At 39.8% G+C, this 22,706-nt stretch overlaps 1 long non-coding RNA gene across 5 annotated transcripts in view; it reads right to left on the reverse strand.

Annotated features, from left to right (window-relative positions):
* Positions 1–22,706, reverse strand: part of LOC105615523 (uncharacterized) — a 71,586-nt gene that overhangs the window by 46,584 nt on the left and 2,296 nt on the right. The gene's annotated exons all lie outside the window — the stretch shown is intronic.

Consider the following 22,706-nt stretch of genomic DNA (forward strand, 5'->3'; position numbering starts at 1 on the left):
GAGGCCTGGCGTGCTGCGATTCATGGGGTCCAAAGAGTCGGACACGACTGAGCGACTGAACTGAACTGAACTGGTGCATAATAAATTTGTAAAGCAACATCCAGCCAAACATTTTCAGGGCAAATACCTTGCTAAAGAATGTGACAAGTGCAGGTCTCTGCTATACCCAAACAGATCATGATAAATATATATTCCTCATTCTTATATCCTGTCCTCCTGTACAATGTATCCACAGTTACCTCCTCAGAAATACCAACAACAAAAAATGTTTTGATCAGAAAAAGGTAAGTGTTAGATTTATTCAACATAGAAAAAAGCATTTTGACAGAATCATAGTGTCTCAGAAGGAGGATATGAGTGGGACTGGGATCAAAACATTTAAAACATGTTATCATGGTAGGGAATTGCCTGGAACTGGGCAAACTTTGCTGACATAATAAATTTAGATTGGTGGACAAATGAGATGAGAGTCTGCACAGGAATCTTGATAAACAGCCTATTTTCTAATTCAAGAGCTAATAGCTGAGATGAGCAGATTACTGACCCGGATAAACTAACTTACAAGAATTTCCTGAAGCAAACAATAAAGTTCTCCATCAGATGGCAGTTTTCTCTTCTAAGTTAAGAATTTCCTGGAACACAGGGTTACTAAGTTGTACTAACACAAATAATCTTGATTCTCGGAAGAAAGTAGGGAACAGGTCTATAGCCCCAACTCTTGGTACAATGCCTAGGATAAGTATGTGCACATAGATATATATCTCATAGTCCAAAAAAGCATTTCTTGAGTAGAATAAACGTTATTGCTACATGAAGGGGGGTCCTGTCCAGGGCCAAAGAGTCAGCTGTTATCTAACATTTGGAAATAAATTGTGTAAGGAGACACACGTGTTGACAAAGCAAGAGACTGTATTGGGAGTGGATGCCGGGCGGGGAACAACAGAGTAAGGGAACCCAGGAGAACTGCTCTGGCATGGGGCTCAAAGTCGTGGGTTTTGCGGTGAGGGGGTTGGTTTCTGGGCTCTCTCTGGCCGATCCCTCTAACTCAGGGTCCTTCCTGGTTGTGCACACATGGCTCAGCCAAGGTGGCTTCCTATGAGAAGGATTCTGGGAGATTGGTGGGACATATGGACCGGAGCTTCCTCTCTCCTTTTGACCTTTCATAAATTCTTCAGTTAGATGGTAGCTTGTTAGTTCCACATTCCTTACCAGGACCTCCTGATGTAAGATAATTTGTGCAAGTGGTTACTATCTTGCCTGGCCAAGGTGGGAGGTGTTGGTCAGTGGTTTCCCTAACATTATCTTGGTGCTAATTATAATATATTTTTTAAAAAAATAGACACTGTTGTAGACTTGAAAGTTCCCAGAAATGGGAGTCAGGGTTCTGAATCCCAGTCCTCGCTCTACCACTATCCATCTGTGCCTCTGTTTACTCACCACATTAAAAAGCAAGTTAGACAAGATTATGTCTAAGGTTCCTTCAAGTCTGAAACACATTCTCCACATTCACTTAGGAATACTTATGAGTGAAGTCGCTCAGTCATGTCTGACTCTTTGTGACCCCATGGACTGTAGCCTACCAGGCTCCTCTGTCCATGGGATTTTCCAGGCAATAGTACTGGAGTGGATTGCCATTTCCTTCTCCAGGGGATCTTCCCGACCCAGGGATCGAAGCCGGGTCTCCCGCATATGTAGACAGACGCTTTACCGTCTGAGCCCCATCCACAAATATACACTTTACCCCTCCCCTCACCCCACCTAGGGCATACAGACTTTAGCTGTTACTTAGAAAAAATGATTATGTTCTGGCACTGAGGCTGATCAGGAGAGCTAGTCATTGAGAATTCAAACTTAGTGTCTCAGTTCAGATGCTCAGTCACGTCTGACTTTGCAATCCCATGGACTGCAGCACACCAGTCTTTCCTGTCCATCACCAACTCCCAGAGCTTGCTCAAACTCATGTCCATCGAGTCAGTGATGCCATCCAACCATCTCATCCTCTGTCATCCCCTTCTCCTGCCTTCAATCTTTCCTAACAACAGGGTCTTTTCCAATGAGTTAGTTCTTCCCATCAGAGGTCCAAAGTATTGGAGCTTCAGCTTCAATATCAATCCTTCCAGTGAATATTCAGGACTGATTTCCTTTAGGATGGACTGGTTGGATCTCCTTACAGTCCAAGGCACTCTCAAGAGTCTTCTCCAACAGCAGAGTTCAAAAGCATCAATTCTTCAATACTCAGCTTTATTTATGGTCCAGCTCTCACATCCATACATGACTACTGGAAAAACCATAGCTTTGACTAGATGGACCTTTGTTGGCAAAGTAATGTCTCTGCTTTTTTATATGCTTTCTAAGTTGGTCATAACTTTTCTTCCAAGGAGCAATTGTCTTTTAATTTCATGGCTGCAGTCACCATCTGCAGTGATTTTGGGACCCAAAGAAATAAAGTTTGTCACTGTTTCCATTATTTCCCCATTTATTTGCTATGGAGTGATGGGACCAGATACCATGATCTTAGTTTTGTGAGGTTGAGTTTTAAGGCAATTCACTCTCCTCTTTCACTTTCATCAAGAGGCTCCTTAGGTTCTCTTTGCTTTCTTCTATAAGGGTGATATCACCCACATATCTAAGGTTATTGATATTTCTCCCAGCAATCTTGACTCCAGCTTGTGCTTCATCCAGTCCAGCATTTCACATGATGTACTCTGCATATAAGCACCCTGATGTACCCTGCAAATAAGCAGGGTGACAGTGTACAGTTTTGACATACTCCTTTCCCAATTTTGAACCAGTTGTTGTTCCACGTCTATTAATATTAATAGTAATTTGGGGCTAACAGAACTCAACATCCGCAGGACATGAAAGCAGGGTGCACAGGTTTATGATCCCAGGGAAATAAATCCTTCATCTTCTAACATTTCATTTCTGAGCTTTTTGCCTGTGCCAGTAACAAAAAGTGGTTTTCTCTGATCAGTCCAGAACAAACTTCCAAGCATCTGTGCATGCAAGTCATCTGGATGGAAAAACCTACGAAAAAAATCAAAACTGAAAGAGGAAATGAGAGCTAAGGAAAATAAGAAATATCCTAAGGATCTGAGTAGAAGACCTAGAGCAAAAGACAGAGGCTATAGAAAGGAGATGTATAGGGGATTATGTTCATGCAGATCTGAGAGGGGATATATGTATGTAGTAGCACATTGGTAAAGTAAGTTTCAAAAAACAAGCCGAGATTTATAGCATTTGCTGATTTTCATGCTATAAGCCTTCCTCCGTGGCCCAATGTATTCTATGAAGACTTAATAACTGATAACAGAACTACTGCTACTTCCCTGATGGCTCAGAGGTTAAAAATCCACCTTCCCTGGGTGGAGAAGATCCCTTGGGGAAGGAAATGGTAACCCACTGCAATATTCTAGCTGGAAAACCCCATGGACAGAGGAGCCTGGCAGGGTACAGTCCATGGGGTCTCAAAAGTGTCAGTCACAACTTAGTGACTAAACAACAGAATCACTAGTTTAGCACTCAGTTCTTGCAATGGGATGAGCTGACTTGAGCTCAGCAATGATCCTAAGCAATGCCAGGAAATAATCCCTTTGGGATAGTAATTTTTCAGTGGCCTGAAAATTTACTTCTTCTGTGTTTTTCATTTAATGAAACTATGACTATGCTTTAGGGTATTGGTGCACATATCCTATTCTTCAAGAGGAGATTGTTGAGTAAGGCCTTGTGTAAAATGAAGTGGTTTTACATCTCACATGACAGGCATCTCTCTTCGTTGGTTCAGATGACAATCACTGTTCCTCCAGTTAACTTTCTAGTAGGAGGAGGGGAAAACGGAATGGAGTATTAGGATCACTGTCCTGTATTCTCACCCTGCCCTCTGGCCTCTCTTCCAGTGCTTTGTGGAATGCCCTACTTTGGAGGAAAACTGGAAGAGCTAGACTCTAAAATTAGTTAACTTATTTTAACTTATCTAAAATAAGTTAACTTATTCATAGTTTAGGCCAAAGAAAATCAAGAAAATATTTGCCACAAAGTTGTCTTGAAGACATTTTTTCCCATGCTATTTTTGCGTACATTTGTCATGGGCCTGCCATTGATGCCAAAATTCAGCCTCCAGGCCCTGGTACCAAGTTCAATCTTGGGAACAGAGTTTTGGGTGAGGTAGAAAAAAATAGGTTTATTGCTTTGTCAGGCAAGTTCAGTTCAGTCCCTCAGTCGTGTCCGACTCTTTGTGACCCCATGAATCGCAGCACGCCAGGCCTCCCTGTCCATCACCAACTCCTGGAGTTCACTCAGATTCACATCCATCGAGTCAGTGATGCCATCCAGCCATCTCATCCTCTGTTGAGGATCTCATCCCATCCCTTTTCCTTCTGCCCCCAATTCCTCCCAGCATCAGAGTTTTTTCCAATGAGTCAACTCTTCGCATGAGGTGGCCAAAGTACTGGAGTTTCGGCTTCAGCATCATTCCTTCCAAAGAACACCCAGAACTGATCTCCCTTAGAATGGACTGGTTGGATCTCCTTGCAATCCAAGGGACTCTCAAGAGTCTTCTCCAACATCACAGTTCAAAAGCATCAATTCTTTGGTGCTCAGCTTTCTTCACATTCCAACTCTCACATCCATACATGACCACTGGAAAAACCATAGCCTTGACTAGACAGAATGCAGATGGCTAATACCCTCAAAACTGTGTGTCCCAACCCAGAGGAGTTGGTGAGGAGGTATGTAATAATGGTTCAAGGGTGGGCCTTCTGATAAGATTAGGGTGTGTGCAAGGCCTGCATTCATTTAATTTGGCCTCAGGCCATTTCCTGTGGTTCTTTAGGTTACCAAATCATGATCTCTCTGTGGAATGAAGAATGCTTCATTAAGCAAATCAGTTGAGTTCAGTTCAGTTGCTCAGTCATGTCTGACTCTTTGTGACCCCATGGACTGAGCACACCAAGCCTCCCTGTCTATCTCCAACTCCCTGAATTTGCTCAAATTCATGTCCGTTGAGTTGGTGATACCATCCAACCATCTCATACTCTGTCATCCCCTTCTCCTCCCACCTTCAATCTTTCCCAGCATCAAGGTCTTTTCAAATGAGTCAGCTCTTTACATCAGGTGGCCAATGTATTGGAGTTTCAGCTTCAGCATCAGTCCTTCCAATGAATATTCAAGACTGATTTAACTTTAGGATGGGCTGGTTGGATCTCCTTGCAGTCCAAGGGACTCTCAAGAGTCTTCTCCAACAACACAGTTCAAAAGCATCAATTCTTCAATACTCAGCTTTCTTTATAGTCCAACTCTCACATCCATACATGACTACTGGACAAACCATAGCCTTGACTAGACAGATCTTTGTTGACAAAGTAATGTCTGCTTTTTAATATGCTGTCTAGGTTGGTCATAACTTTTCTTCCAAGGAGCAAGAATCTTTTAATTTCATGGCTGCAGTCACCATCTGAACTGATTTTGAAACTCCCAAAAATAAAGTCTGTCACTGTTTCCACTGTTACCCCATCTATTTCCCATGAAGTGATGGGACCAGATGCCATGATCTTAGTTTTCTGAATGTTGAGCTTCAAGCCAACTTTTTCACTCTCCTCTTTCACTTTCATCAAGAGGTTGTTTAGTTCTTTGCTTTCTGCCATAAGGGTGGTGTCATCTGCATATCTGAGGTTACTGATATTTCTCCCACCAATCTTGATTCTAGCTTGCGCTTCATCCAGTCCAGCATTTCTCATGATGTACTCTGCATGTAAGTTAAATAATCAGGGTGACAATATACAGCCTTGACATACTCCTTGCCCGATTTGGAACCAGTCTGTTGTTCCATGTCCATTTCTAACTGTTGCTTCTTGACGTGTATACAGATTTCTCAGAAGGCAAGTCAGGTGGTCTGGTATTCCCATCTTTTTAAGAATTCAGAGGGCAGATAATCAGAGGACAGACAGACTGAAAACCATCAAGCAATTAACATCTTCCATTTGTTGGGAGTTTTAGTTTTGCAGAAGAGCTCAAAGATACTGTATTCTTTGAGACAGAACCAGGATCCTGACCCACGGCTATGCTATTGTTTCTTTTTTCTTTTTTGGCCACACTGCACCACTTGTAGGATCTTAGTTTCTCAACCAGGGATTGAACCCAGGCCCTGGGCAGTGAAAGCAGGAAGTTGTAACCACTGAACAGCCAGGGAATTCTGCACTATTGTTTCTTGCCTGTTCCTCCCTTGTCTCTGTACCCCCATCCTTCCCTGATTAGCAGCTTTTTGAATCTGCCCTTTGGAACTGAGTGAAGGTCATGGACGCTGAAGCCTGTTTCTCACAAACAAGAAATGGAGGGCACAGAAAGGCTTCCATGCCCAGGAGCTCCACAGAGTCCTGCTTGGTTTCACTGTTACAATAGAAGAGGGTAAATAACATGACCCTGAGTCTGCAGGCATCTTGACGCCTTTCCTCCCAAGATCAGACTGTTCCTCCTCTTATTTCATTTCTGTTCCTTTTAGTGGACTCTAGGTTAACAAACATGAAGCTGCAGGCTGAGTCCTGCTGATATTTTTTTCCCCCAATATTGTGTGTTCTAAGTAAACCACATTGCGCAATACTATTTCATTTTGCTGATATTTTAGATTGCTGAGCAATGATTCCTACAAGTTATGTAAACCACAAAACAGCATTTCCTGTGGCAATGCCAGTCAATGAGAAGCTTTAGCCAAAGTTACACTCCAAAGACGTACTTGACAAGACACTCTGACTTCACATCCTTGTTCTAAGATCTGGATTTCCCTCCATTTAATAGAGTCACATTGCTTCTATAAACTGAACATGAGGCGCAGCTGTCTGAGAATGTATTCCCAAGACATTCTGCCCTAACTGTGATAGTCTTACATCAGGAAATGACAATTGCCACCCTGCTATTTATTTATGAGCAATTTGATGTCTCTTGAGTAATAAGAGCAAATTGCGAAATAAACTTCCTTCCTGCTGTTGAGATTTCTACAACTTGCAGTACTTCAATAAATGGAACAGACCAGCATTTTAAATTTAATTATGAAAGAGGTATGCTTAAAACGAGGCCAAATTAAAATAGGATAAGTGTACAGTGTAGGTTAGATTCTTAAAAAGCTAAAAAGTAAGTCTGTCTCCCATTGCACAAGTTTTTAAGGATAGTTTGAGGAATCACTGAAAGTGAGATAGCAATTCTGCTTTTCCCTTCTTACTGTGTTATATTATCAAGAGTTGATTATAGTTAAAATAGCACTTAATAATTGACCAAGAAATTATATTTAAAGACAGATACTTATTACATCCCTTAGTATAACTTTCTCATCTGAAGTCTTAGCCAATAAAACTTATCTGTTTCCATTCCTCTTCCTTCCCAAGAATGCCCTATTTCAAGTCATTAAGCACTGTTGCAGTCCAAGCACTATAAAATGAACTCTGTGTCAATAAAAATGTAAATAGAAAATGAGCAATTATTGTTTCCAAAGAGCAATAAGTCCTCTAAGGGGGCATCAACATGAGCACAAATTTGAATACATGATTATAATATTCAAGTTTTTGTCCAAAATTCATTTCTTCAATTATCTGCTCTAGGATGCGTTTGAAATCCTTCCCCAAATTATCTATACACTTGAGCCCATCTCTAATAATTGTAGGGTCTTGGGGGAAGGTTCAAAGGAGGTCCCACATTCCCCTGCCTAAATATTTGAAGCTTTCTAAAGAAGTTAACAGAATGTTAAATAAAATAGTTTTATCCTCCTACCTTGACAAATATACCTTGGCAAATATATACCAAAAGCATTTTCAGTTCAGTTTAGTTCAGTTCAGTTGCTCAGTTGTGTCTGACTATTTGCAACCCCATGAATTGCAGCACGCCAGGCCTCCCTGTCCATTACCAACTCCCGGAGTTCACTCAGACTCACATTCATCAGGTCCATGATGCCATCCAGCCATCTCATCCTCTGTTGTCCCCTTCTCCTCCTGCCCCCAATCCCTCCAGCATCAGAGTCTTAAAGTAAATAAAACTTATGGATTTTACATGATGAGAGTCAGAAAAATAGCAAAGATAACTGAATTTTATTATTTCACAAGCCTGGGTATTCTGTAATTGTACCAATCATGTTAGCATGCATACAAAATAAAGATATGTAATTTATCAGTTATGCAATATTAATGGCTTGAAATTTATTTTTTTGGCTACATTTTAGCAGAATTTATTCTTAAGTTTTTAAAATATTTATTAGTTGCAGCATGCTGGGTCTTTGATCTTTGTTGCAGCATGCAGGATCTTTAGGTTGCGGCATGCAAACTCTTAGTTTTGGCATGTGGGTTCTAGTTCCCTGACCAGGGACTGAACCTGGGCCTCCTTGCATTAGAAGCTTGGAATCTTACCCTCTGGATCACCAGGAAAGTCCCTATTAAGTTCTTATGATTGAAATTTTCACCTGGTTTGTGTTCTCAGACAGTCATGTCAAATTAGATGTTACCTGAATTATTAATCCTTAGATAACTGCATTACTAATTTTAATTAGAAGTTTTACTCTGCTAAGTGAATTTTCAACGAGATTTCTAAAGACTGTTAGATTCAAAAATGAACCATTAATTTTACATCATGTTTATATTACATTATAATGGGATGCTTACAATACATTACCTAGACACTGAGCTTCCAGAATAAATGAGAAAACATACAGTGGACAGATGCCTTCAGGCTGTATTTATTGAAAGGATGGGGAAATTGTTGGTCAAAAGGGTGCATAACTCTTTTGAGTTCTCACAAGCTTTTTAGGTCATCTTCTGTGAAAATTCTGGTTTTTTTTTTCTTTTTTCTTTTTTTAATGCACTAGGTCATCTTCTGTGAAAATTCTGTTTTTTTTTTTTCTTTTTTTAATGCACACTTCCAGCTCTCCATGGGCATTCCAAGGCAGAAGAAAATGGAAGGGAATCCAGCCTCCACATTTATTATTAATTAACACTCCCTCCACCACTGTGTTATTTTGGGGCAATTCAGCCTTGGGACTGGACTTTGTTAGACAAGAAAATAGACAGTTAAGTTTCAGGATTTTTGGAATATTAAAGGGCACTTGAACAACAATAGCAACAACATCTTTAGAACTCTACCCTGACTATGGAAAAGAGGAAACAATATAGTCCATGTTCCACACCATCCTAATGCTAGTTTGGTAAACATCAAAAAGGAGCAAGAAGAAAATAGAAAAAAGGAAAAGCTGTGTCTGACTCTTGCGATCCCATGAACTGTAGCCTACCAGGCTCCTCTGTCCACGGGATTCTCCAGGCAAGAATACTGGAGTAGGTTGCCATTTGCTTCTCCAGGGGAACTTCCCAACCCAGGAATTGAACCCAAGTCTCTCCTGCATTGCAGGCAAATGTTTTACCAACTGAGCTACAAAAGAAGCCCAGTGTATAAAACAGGAAGGTCATTAAAACACAGAACTGGCTTCTGTCTCCATTGTGCCCTTATGGCTACCCCTAATTTTACTTTCTGTTTCAGTCTCCATTCATGAATCTTGGGCCACCAGTTGGCCAAAGCCTCAAAGTTGACTGAAGAACTTCATATCCAGGTTTCCCTGGTGGCTCGGTGGTAAAGACTCCACCTGCTGATGCAGAAGACATGGGTTTGATCCCTGGTCTGGGAAGATTGCACATGACCCGGAGCAACTAAGCCTGTGTGCCACAACTACTGAGCCTGTGCTCTAGAACCTGGGGACCACAGCTACTGCAGCCCGTGTGCCTAGAGCCCCTGCTCCACAGCAAGAGAAGCCACCACAGTGAGAAGCCTGAGCCCTGCAGCCAGACAGTAGCCCCTGCTCACCCCAACTAGAGAAAAGTTCATGCAGCGATGAAGACCCAGGACAGATAAAAATAAGATCAATTAATGACATAACTTAAAAAAAAAAAAAACTTCATATCCCTTGGATTTACTTCTCTTTTCCCTCTTTCAAGGATCTTCATTCTTTTAGGCCATTTTTTCTCACGGCTCTGTAGGTCTCCCCTTCTTTTTGAACTCATGATCCACCCTTTATCTTTACCTAGTTCCCTGCTGGATACCACAGATAGGAAGAGTGGAAAGGGAAAGATGGCTATCACAGAGTTACGCACACTGCCCACACTGCCAAGATGAACAATTTTTATTTTTTCCTCAGTTCCCTCTTCCCAGGGAAGTAACAAGACTATGAAAGGAAGCCTGCATTCAGTACTTAGAAGACACTTAAGCATTGGCATTACCAACCATAGCAACAGTTTCTGTGTTCCAGAACAGGAAAAAGCTGCATGGTATTGAGCTTCAAATGACCGTGCCAATGTTTATCCTTTTTACAGAAAACAGGTTTAAGCCAAAGTTCAGAGGGATATTCCTGGATGTTTTGCTCTGCAAAAATCCCTCAAGACCTTTGCTCTACCAAGGGGTGTGGTCAGGGAACCACAATAATTATTGAAATTGCATAATTTTCCTTCTGGTGGAATAGAATCAAAGTTTAATCTGTTTTAAAGAAAATGAAGAAATTTACATTTTCCTGCAGGCTCAAATTTGTGGAGCAAAATTCAGACTCACTACTCAGTATTGGGAGAAGGAAATGGCAACCCACTCCAGTATTCTTGCCTGGAGATTCCTGTGGATGGAGGAGCCTGGTGGGCTGCTGTGTACAGGGTCGCACAGAGTCAGACACGACTGAAGCGACTTAGCAGCAGCAGCAGCACTCAGTATTTGAAGACTCAAAAAAGTGACCACAGCAGAGAATGAACATTTTTTTTAAGAGAATGAATTTTTATCAAGGCAGGTTGAAAGCTCAGAATTTAAAACATAGCCACTGACATTGATTTTGTTTTAACTGTAACTATTACAAGGTATATAAGGATCTGACTGCCTCTTTCATAAAGCTTTGCCTATTTTTATTTATTTTTTCATACTGGACTTTTATGCAAGATAGAGAAAAAAAGTGGCTATAAAGATTTGAGAAAAAGATTACACCCTGGATAAACATATTACTAAAGAAATTCCTTTGTAATTTAAAATTTTTTAATCTGTTTAATAACCAGCTAACATATAATTATATTGAATTTAACAAAATTTTGTTACAAAAATAGTGAATATCATCAATCTGTTATCTTATGGGATTGAAAATTCTCTTGATTCAAAGCACACTTCAGGCTCAATTGTAGTGTTCTCAGAAAGGTATTGCCTCAGTAGTGGGGTCAAATTAATCCTTGCCTAAACAGTATTTGGCCACCTGATGCGAAGAACTGACTCTTTGGAAAGACCCTGATGCTGGGAAAGATTGAAGGCAGGTGGAGAAGGGGACGACAGAGGATGAGATGGTTGGATGGCATCACTGACTCGATAGACATGAGTTTGAGCAAGCTCTGGGAGTTGGTGATAGACAGGGAAGCCTGGCGTGCTGCTGTTCATGGGGTCACAGAGTCGGACACAACTGAGTGACTTAACTGAACTGAAAGGGCATTTTTATTTTTGGCCTCACTGGGCAGCTTGCCAGATCTTAGTTTCCAGACCAGGGACTGAACCCAGAAGTCTCTGCCGTTGCTCACAAGCTAAGATAATTCCAATCTTATACAGCAAATGTTTGCATAGATGGGATGAAGTGCCCTAAGAAGATAGAGACAAGAATGTCTGGGGGGGCTGTGGAAAAACACAATTATAAATGGTATCATCTCATAGGTTCCTATTAGATGTCAAGAATCATTTCTAACCCTCCCAGTAACACTTCAAGGCAGGTAATATCCCCACTTTATACTTAAGGAAGCAATTTCAAAAACTTTAAGAAACTTGTTCAAAGAGGCAACCTTAAGCTGCTTGATTTCCAATTCTGTCTTTCTACCATAGCATGCTTCTTGTAAAAGGAAATGACATGTAAGTAATTACTTCCTGGAGGTACCAATAGATGAGCTTGATCTTGAAAAAATAAAAACAAAGAGAGAGAGTTACTAACAGTCAAGCAAAGAACTAAACTGAAAAAAAGGAGAAATGGGTGCAAACACATCAAAATCTGAATGATTGTTGCATGTTTAGAGAAGGGTTTATTCTGTAAAAGCAGAATATAGGTGAGGGATGGAGCAGATATGCATTAACGAGAGAGTAGATAATGATTTCTCTGAGAGTTTTGCTCCTTTTCTGAATTTCCCCCTCACATTTAACCTTCAATGCCACAAGAATTATCCTGTTAAAATACAACCATGTCACTCATCTATGTACAAACATCCAAGGTTTCTTTTGTGTCCCCTGGTGTAAGGTCTAACTTTCATGGCACATGTGGCTTGTTTTTCCAATCTCTGAAATGGGTGTATTTTGAATATCTATTTCCTCGGTTATTATAAGGAGATTTTACACACACACACACACACACACACACACACACACACACACACGAGTCTCAGTCCTGTTTTTCATAACAACATAAAAATGGCATGTTTTTACTAAATGTTAGTGATTAGGAACAATAGCTATTATTATTATTGCTATTCTTTGTGCTATCATAGTATAATGGGCTGAATCAGACATTTAGCAGAGATATCTTGATAAAAATAAAGAATATCAAGTTGAAATACAAGTACTTCAACTGCTTTTTTTTTTTTTTAACTTAACATGTTAGGGAGTGGAGTGCATGTGGTAGGATCTTCTGGTTTTGCTTCTTTTCTTTATTTCCTTTCTTATGCTTGCTACAAACAATTTCCCTAGTGTGACCCAACAGCCCGAAGAAACAAAATAAATTTTGCTCCATGTTAACGTTTATTTTAGATTAACTCCACTCAGAACATTGTGAAGCTGTCACCCTTATCTGTAAAAGCATCAGAAGCAGGCGTTCCTGTCAGGAAAAGCACAGGTTGTACGGAAATTTAATGGGGATACCCATTGTGCAAACTTGCAGGGAGTGATGAAATCAAAATGGCATGACTTCAATTTTTTTTTTTCTGCCTGCCTAGAAATTCTCAGCAGGTGATATCTACAATCTAGGAACTTATAACACAGTCATAACTTTGATCAATAAAAGCAAATCATCAAAAGAGTATTTTTGCTTGTGGAAGTTCTTTTTCTACATTCAAGGGTTTAATTTCACATAGTTACCCGTGTACTTTCGAAAAACATTTTCACAAGATAATACTTTATTTGTGATATATTATAGTATATTTTATTTTTATTCTATTATATATTAAAATGATAGTTACAACCCACAAACTTGATTATATGACCTACTAATGCATCACAACCTGTAGTTTAACAGCATTGTTTTAGTCTCCTATGACAGCCAAGCTTAGACAGTCTGTGACAGAGTCTAATCCTTATTAACACCTTCCAAGATACTTGGAGAATTAGTAGAGATAGTTTGCTTAGACCAGTTAGGCCCTTCACACACCCTGCCTGTCATCCACCTTCAGTGTAATTATCAGATCCTTTAATCTGACTTCCCTGGTGGCTCAGACAGTAAAGCATCTGTCTACAATGTGAGAGACCTGGGTTTGATCCCTGGGTTGGGAAGATTCCCTGGAGAAGGAAATGGCAACCCACTCCAGTACTCTTGCCTTGAAAATCCCATGGGCGGAGGAGCTTGGTGCAGGCTACTATCCATGGGGTTGCAAATAGGACTGAGTGACTTCATGCACTTAATCTGATTATCAGTGTAGGAGGTCTTTGAGATTTCCATGGAATGAAGTGTTTAGAGCTGAGTTGGCACAAGCCAGGGGATCTCTGGGCTGTTGACATTCTGGCGCCTAGAAGCTGTCATTACTCATACATTTTCATTTGATTCCTAGGACAAACTAAATTGAAAAAATTTTTAAATGCATTATTTCCTAGGAGGGCTTAAAAAATGAAGTGCACTCAGTAGACTTAAGATTTATATGATGTCTTTCTTCCCTGTCTTTCTTTCCTTATCCAGAGAAAGACTTGACTTTGAGCCAATGGGCTTCTGAATTAGTTTTGTTTTAATTTTAACTCTGCCTTTAAGATCCTTTGTGCCACTTTCTTTATTGATAAAATGAGAATAATGATATCAACTTCATAGCATTCTTGAAATTATGAAAATGATATTTTGTAAAGCTCAGTTACTGCATCTGACATAGAGTTGGGACCTAATAAATTTTACTCTTCTCCTCTTCCTTTGGTTCCTTACATCTAGAACATCTATTATTTCCAAACAGTCCAATCCCTGAGCTAACAAGCAACCCACTAAATACAGCACAGATAAGCAAGAATTTTTCTTTGGTAGAACTGCATCCCAAAGCCTGGGTGTTACGGTCAAAAAAGAAAAGTTTAGCACACTGAATATAAGCTGCATTTTCCCCCAAATGAAATTGAAAAGTCTATTAAGTCTGCCAACCACCAAGTTTATAAGACTATAAAGTATATCTGGTAATTGAGAAGCTATCTTTATTTTTTTTTACCTTTTTTCTTCAGTGGAAAAAAACATAAGAAATAAGCATAATATGTAACCATATCAATTATTTATTAGTTCATTGAGTCAGACACAACAAAGAGATTGCACCTGTGTCCAGTTTTTATAGAGGACAGGAAAGCTTGAAGCCAAAGGGGTCACCAACCGCAAACTGAGTGAGAACTATCAAGTCTTAATTATCAACAGCCTCAGCTAATCTTTGTGCTGTGCTCAGTTGTTTAGTCGTGTCCAACTCTTTGCAACTCCATGGACTGTGGCCGACCAGGCTCCTCTGTCCACGGAATTCTCCAGGTAAGAATACTGGAGCAGGTTGCCATTTCCTTCTCCAAGGTATCTTCCCAACTTAGGGATCGAACCCGTGTCTCCTGTATTGGCAGGCAGATTCTTTACCACTGTACCACCTGAGAATCCCTAATCTAATTTCTACTCTGTAATTTTAAAGGACAGTTTCCCAACCTCCATCGGCTGCTATTCTAAAATCTATTGTCATTATTTTTTTGTCCTTCTCATCGCTTCCTCTAGAGAAGAAAATTTTGTCCTTCCTAGTATAGCTACATTCCAAGAAAACGTTAGCCACAGTAAATGCTAAAAAATGTGGTTAATGTTTTTGGTAAGTTACTGGCATAAGCAACTCAACCAACCAAAAGTTAATTAAGAAAAGTAATGCCAATCAATACCTAACATGGTTTTCAACTCTATTAAAATAATTTACAAATATGATAATCCCCCACCAGGTCATTACCATCAACAGTGTTTCTAGTCTTTATTTTCAGTTTGAAGTATGCCCAAGAACTTTCAGGGTCATGCCAACATTTCCCCTCATCTATCCATCCACACCCCCAATCACAATCACAAAGTATCACAGCATGTGCTCAAGAAATACTATTTAATTGCATAGATTCATATTTAGATAGACTGTATCACATGAGATACATAACCGAAGCATCCTGTCTCCCTTTTCTTCCATACGTCCCACCCACCTGTCCTAACTGAATCTCATGGTTCTTTAATCTCCTCTACATCAGAACCTTCAAATGACACACTATCTTGGTCACCCCCAAGCAGAACCTCACTTTTGACATTATTCTCTTTAGAATGGAGCAATGAGATTACAGACACTTTCCAAGAGTAACTTTTTGTCCAAACTCCTAGTTTCAAACATACATTGAACATACCCAACATTCCCCAGGGACCTGAAAGTCCCTCAAAGATTATCCCCCCCCACCACCATTTTTCAGTCTATCATACCTTATCCTGCTTCCTGCACTTTCCATCTCAGCCTAGATTCTGTGGTTAGTCATTTCTGCAAATTAAGGTCTTCATGGTTTACGCTGGGCTAACCCCATGGTCTTGCTCAGTTTTACTATTTATCTTTGTCCCTGAGTTACATGAAGAAATGAAATCATGTGTGTTGGTATCGGTGTATTTTAATGCTTTTTAGTCCTAAGTGATCTTTCCCTGATATTTTACAGTCTTTTTGTTCATTAAGATCAACTACCTCTGTACTTTTAGCAACTGTTGTTCCAAATCCTCACCATTTCCCTCAAACACCCAGCCCTGTCCTTAGCCCTGACGACTCAGTGCCTGCTTAGTCCCACTTTATTGTGATAACCCCTAAACTCATCTCCCTTCATCCTCAAAATCTCTCTGTGCCTTCACCTTTTCTCCTTCTACTTCCTTGATATTGAGAAATAATTATGCCACCCTGAACCCATTTGCTAAATACAAACAGTCAATAAAACTGATTGCTTAATCTCAACTAAGTACAAATTCATGCATGATATTTTCTTTTGACTTTTAAAGGCTATTCTTAATTTAAGCCATTTCATTATTTTTCTTTATTTAACAATATTTTATTTTACTTTCAAGCACATTTTGCAAATGTGAACTTAATTGATTTTCATAATAATCCTATGAACTATTTTCAGCACTTTAAAAGAAGTAAAAATGTTTAGGTTGGCTATAAGCTGGTGGAATGCAGAATGGACAAAAAATAAAGCAGATACAAAAAAAAAAAAAAGGCTGTAATGAGAGATCACATGGTGTAGGAAAAACAGGGGATAAACTCCATTCCAGCCCCAAATAATGAATCTTTCTATTTCCTGTCCAGAACATCTATCACCTTCCTTACTGGCCTCGTGTAAGTACCAGATAAACGCTAATGCCATCACCATCCCCTCACGCAGAGCTTTTATCTTGCTTTGTTTGTTTGATAAGACTTTGATTACTTATAACACATGCTGTGTGTGTCTCTATTTAAAAAATGTATGTACAAATGGACAGAGTCAAGAGGAATAAAAACAAAAATAAAAGTATTTCTGGTCCAAAATATGTGGAATTTAGTAAAAAAAAAAAAAAAACACTGGAAAATGCACTATGGACAACATTCAAAAATCAAGTTTGTGATTCTTTATTCTAATTCTAGCTAAAACTTGTGACACCATGCGTGTGATACTTTCATTTGTGGTTTATACACTTATCTATGTACACTCATATGTATATATATGCGGGCTTCCCGGGTGGCACTAGTGGTAAAGAACCCACTTGCCAACGCAGGTAGATGTAAGAGACTCGGGTTCCATCCCTGGGTCAGGAAGATCCCCTGGAGAAGGAAATGGCAACCCACTACAGTATTCTGACCTGGAGAATCCCATGGACAGAGGAGCCTGGCAGGCTGCAGTCCCTAGGGTCGCACAGAGTCAGACACAACTAAAGTGACTTAGCACACACAATCATATATATATGTATGTATACTCATCTTTAATACATATATATACATATACACAGACACATATATATACATATATATTTATACACACACACACACATATATGGCATCACTGACTACCTGGACATGAATTTGTGCAAACTCCAGGAAATAGTGGAAGACAACAGAAACTGGTGTGCAGCAGCCCATGAGGTCACAAAGAGCTGGACATGACTTAGTGATTGAACAACACTCATCTATTGACTTCCTAAATTTTGCTTCCGTGAAACCACAGTCATCATGGTTTTATTCTCCAAAAAAAATTTTATAGCATAAACTATGCATTTCCATGGAGACGTTTGCCCTTTCCCTGTGTTGAGTTCCCTTTTTAAAGCTTGTCATAGCACCGTTTCTTCATATTGCTTTATATGATCATGGTGGCATTTATTTAATAGAGGCTTCTTCCATAAACATTATAAACAATTTTAAGAAAATAAAGATGAAAAACTAACTTGAAGCAATTTCTTAAAATCTTTTTAAAATTGCCCAAAGCCAATGTTTTTAAAGTTGATTTAGTGTAACTTGGGGCTTCCCTAGTGGCTCAGACGGTAAAGCGTCTGTCTGCAATGCAGGAGACCCGGGTTCGATCCCTGGGTTGGGAAGATTCCCTGGAGAAGGAAATGGCAGCCCACTCCAGTATTCTTGCCTGGAGAATCCCATGGACTGCGGAGCCTGGTAGGCTACCATCCATGGGGTTGCAAAGAGTCAGACACGACTGAGTGACTTCACTTTCACTCACTTTCAGTGTAACTTGAAATGATTTGAGATCATTGCAAATTGCTCAACTCATCCAAGGCTTTACTACAGATACAACAACAGAAGTTACCTAATATACAGAGGGGAGTATACTGGACAGATATTAAGGAATGTCAATTTAACAGTGGAGAATGTCAGGTTAAGAGTTTGGAGTCTATCCAGTTTTGTATCTCTTATAAATCATGTCCTAACATGTTACACACAGTAAGGAGTTAATAAAAGTCTCCATTTTTTTTGTCTTATCCTGAACCTTTTATTTAATCTGACCTTCCCTTACATACTTCATACTTAGGAAATTTGTGCACATAGGTCAAGGAAACACTTTGAGATGGACTGAAAAGCATTCTAATGGAATTAGAATTAACACCTGCACTGGTTTCTGAGTAACAAGTGGGAGCTACACATAGCCTTCAGTGACTAGATTTTGCCTCCTTCTCTCCTCTCTCCCTGACTCACAGATTAAGCTCCAGATATATGAGTTGCTGTCTGTTCCAAGTAGACATGATACTCATTCTAACATCAATGCTTTTGTACATTTGACATCACCTTCTGGAATGTTTCCCCTATCCTCTGATCTCCTGATTCACATGAGAAAATTTCATCCATCATTTATGACTCAACTCAATAAGTACCTTCCCTACACATAAGCTGCTCTGAAGTTCTTCTCTGAGAAATTGGCCCACCCTCTTCAGAAACAAGACTTGGTATCCCACCTCTAGGCACCTACCATAGTCTAGGCATACTTTTCAGGTGATATACTAGGGTACTTCATAATTGTCTGTCTATAAATCTGCTTCTCTTATTAGACTGAAAGTTTTGTGATAATGGAATCAATCTTATTTTTTTTTATATTCCTTGAAGCTAACACGTTTCCAAACTCATAAATGTTAAGTTTAAAGTGAATAGATGGAGAGAAAAAGGGAAGGAAGGATTTAAATAGTGAAGAATTCAGTCTGTTAAAAAGATAACTTTAGAAGCAGTATGAAAGATGGAGGTATTTTTCAGGACTCTTTACCTGCATGTGGTGTAATCACAACCCAAATTGGCTAAACAAGGGAAGAGAATCTATTGTATATGACAGTGAAAGTCAAAGGATTTGTTGTTGCATTTCAGTGGCTCAGTCATGTCCCACTCTTTGTGATCCCATTAACTGCAGCACGCCAGGCTTCTCTGTCCATCACTATCTCCCTGAGTTTTCTCAAACTCATGCCCATAAAGGATTAGGTAGGACAAAGCTAGACTCAAGTTCACAAACAGCATCTCCAATAATCTTGTCTGTGTAAGCTATGTCTGAGTTTTTCCTCTGTGACATTATATTTTCAGGCAAGCACTCCCTAAGTCATGACAACACGGCAGATTTCCATCTTACCAGTTTAGCAATCCCAGCTAGAAGCAAGAGCCTCTCAGAGCCTCTTAATTCCCTATGCTCCTGCACAATTGACAGTCTTATTAGCCAACCTTAACTCATTAGCTCCATTGTGAACCCATGTAGACGTGGGCAAGGACATAGGTAGGAAGCAGGGAGCAACAGTGTCCTTGGGTCACAAACTTTGTCTTCAGAATTGAAGTCACTTTAATCACATGGACTGCCAAGGGCAAAGGCAGGGATTTCCAAAGGAAAACCAAGGTTCTGTTTTAAGAAGAAAGAAGGTGAATTCTCTGGTGATCCAGTGATTAGGACTACACACTTTCACTGTCGAGAGTGTCAGATCGATAGAGAAGTAAGGTCCCTGCTGCACCTGTGTGAACCCCTTCCTCCCCCAAAAAAAGAAGGAAAAGAAGAAATGTGGGTGCCAATCAGGAGACAGGTAGAGAAAGCAGCAGACGTACTCATAGTAGAGCTCGGAAGGGGAGGTTAACACTGTCGTTCAACTGAGCATTCTTAGAAGGATGGGAGATCTTGGGATCTAGTAACCTGTTCAGCCATCTTCATTTTCTCCCTTAAGTGTAGAACTGTTCTACACAAACCATAGCTGTGAGGAAATGGGGATGGTAGCAGTGGCAGTTATGCCAACAGAGCTCTCAAGGTCAGCTAGGACACAGCAGAGCCACACCACTCATTCATGCTGGCCAATGAGCAAGGTCAGTGTTCAGCATGGAACAGTGACCTTAGACTCTGCAGGCATGTTACCCTGTATTAATCAAATCTCAAAGATACCCTTACAATTACAGAATAAAATGGAATTTAGGAAATTGAGCTGACTCCACTGAATTCATGATTGCATTGATTTATGGCTTGCGCATATAAAAGCGGCATTCAGGACACATTAAAAACAAGAAATAATTTGCTTATCCTGATGAGTTTCATTTAAAATTTTCTAAAACTAACTCTGGGGCTGACCTGAATTAAATAATGGAAAGCAGTACATTATTAAAAGAAAAACAATCCTTTTTTATTTCTTCCTGAAAGTAAATGATTTTAATTTAACAAAGTTCCAGAGGTCATGTTATAGATAATTCTACAGATAAAGAGTTGATTCTTGACATGTCTCATCCTTTTGGCTGATGTTGTAAGTAAGCTGAAATTCTGCTCTTCCTTGGTATTTATTCAGGTCACTACTTTGGGTTGGGTCTGGGAACCATTACAGCTAATACTTTTCATTGTTTGAGCAACTAACTGTTAATGCCCAAGGCAGATAGACAGTCATTTCTTAAATATTTTCTCATAAATGAATTGGGAAATTTTTTTTACTCTTATTCCTATTTTATCTGAGAAGTAACTGAAAGCAACCAGTGGATTTAAAAAATCTATTCTAAGATTCTCAAAGAATATGAGTGCATTCCCCCTTACGAAATTTCTAATGCTAAAAAAATTTAAAGATAAATTACGATATGTTTCTCTGAAATAAATAAATATATATATATATATATATTCTCTTTACAACATGGGTTGTTGTGTTTATTGTGGTTGTTGTTTAGTTGCTCAATCACTCTGACTCTTTGCAACACCATGGACTGTAGCCCACCAGGCTCTTCTGTCCATGGGATTCTCCAGGCAAGAATACTGGGATGGATCACCATGTTGTATTTATGCAAGTAACTTAATCAGGTCAGGCTGCTATAACAAAATGTCATACACCGAGTGAGTGAAAGTCACTCAGTCGTGTCTGACTCATTGTGACCCCATGGACTGTATAGTCCATGGACTGAATTCTCCAGGCCAGAATACTGAAGTGGGTATCCTTTCCCTTCTCCTGGGTTGACTAGGCTTAAATAACAAACATGAACCTCTTGATGAAGGTAAAAGAGGAGAGTGAAAAAGCTGCTTTAAAACTCAACATTCAAAAAACTAACATCATGGCATCCAGTCCCATCAACTTATGTCAAATAAATGGGAAAAAAAATGGAAACAATAGCAGGCTTTATTTTCCTGGGCTCCAAAAGTACTGTGGATGGTGACTGCAACCATGAAGTTAAAAGACACTTGCTCCTTGGAAGAAAAGCTATGACAAATCTAGACAGCATATTAAAAAGCAGAGACATCACTTTGCCGACAAAGGTCCGTACAGTCAAAGCTATGATTTTTCCAGGAGTCATGTACAGATGAGAGAGTCAGACCATAAGCAAAGACTGAGCACTGAAGAATTGATACTTTGAAATTGTGGTGCTGAAAAAGACTCTTGAGAGTCCCTTGGACTGCAAGGAGATCCAACCAGTCCATCCTAAGGGAGATCAGTCCTGAGTGTTCATTGGAAGGACTAATGCCGAAGCTGAAGCTCCAATACTTTGGCCACCTGATAGAAAGAGCTAACTCATTGGGAAAGATCCTGATGCTGGGAAAGATTGAAGGCAGGAGGAGAAGGGGACGACAGAGGATGAGATGGTTCGATAGCAGCATTGATTCAATGGACAGAAGTTTGAGCAAACTCCAGGATATAGTGAAGGACAGGAAAGCCTGGCATGCTGCAGTCCATGGGGTCGCAAAGAGTCAGCCACAACTTAGGGACTGAATAACAACAAATTTCTCACATTTCTGGAGACTGGGAAGCAAGATCAAAGTGTCTGCAGATTTGATATCTGGTGAGAATCTTCTTCTGGTTTGCAGGTGGTGAAATCACCTTGCTTTATTCTCACATCACTAAGAGAGACGACCTTTTGCTATAAAGGCACTAATCCTACTGTGATGACCCCATCCTGATGACCTCAAATAAACCTAATCACCAAAAGTCTCCACAGTCATATACCATCTCAGTGAGGTATAGGGCTTCAACATAGGAATTTTTGGAGGGCACTAACATTTAATGCATAACAGTAAGGCTGTAAACATTTCTATTTTATTTAGCAAATATTTATATAGCACTTAATATGTGCTACCCTTTGGATACTACTGAGCACACACTCTTCTAGAAATGTTAACACATTTCATATTCATAACAATTCTGTGAGGTAGACACTATCATTAGCTCGCTTTAACAGAGGAAGAGCAAGAACAGGGACAGATTAAATAAACTGCCCATGATCCCATGGTGGCAGGTAAATGTACAGTTGAGATTTCAGCCTTGACAGCCTGATTGACAAAATCCCTCTGTTCCTGAGGCAGACCCTCTTCCTCCACTCCCCAATCCTTCTCACAGCATCCACAGAACATCACACACATCCCCAAAGTCCTTACCTACTCTGGAGGGTCAACTTAGACCAACTACAGTTTAATCTAAAAAGGGATATTGAAACTGATGCTGCAAGTGAGAAGGCCTCAGTTACATAGAATTTGAAATGTAAGTACATTGATAGTTGATTCCCAGGAGGAATTAGTTCAAAGAAATAGGC

The sequence above is a fragment of the Ovis aries genome, chromosome 6 (genome assembly GCF_016772045.2).
Source record: "Ovis aries strain OAR_USU_Benz2616 breed Rambouillet chromosome 6, ARS-UI_Ramb_v3.0, whole genome shotgun sequence".
NCBI classification, from domain to species: domain Eukaryota; kingdom Metazoa; phylum Chordata; class Mammalia; order Artiodactyla; family Bovidae; genus Ovis; species Ovis aries.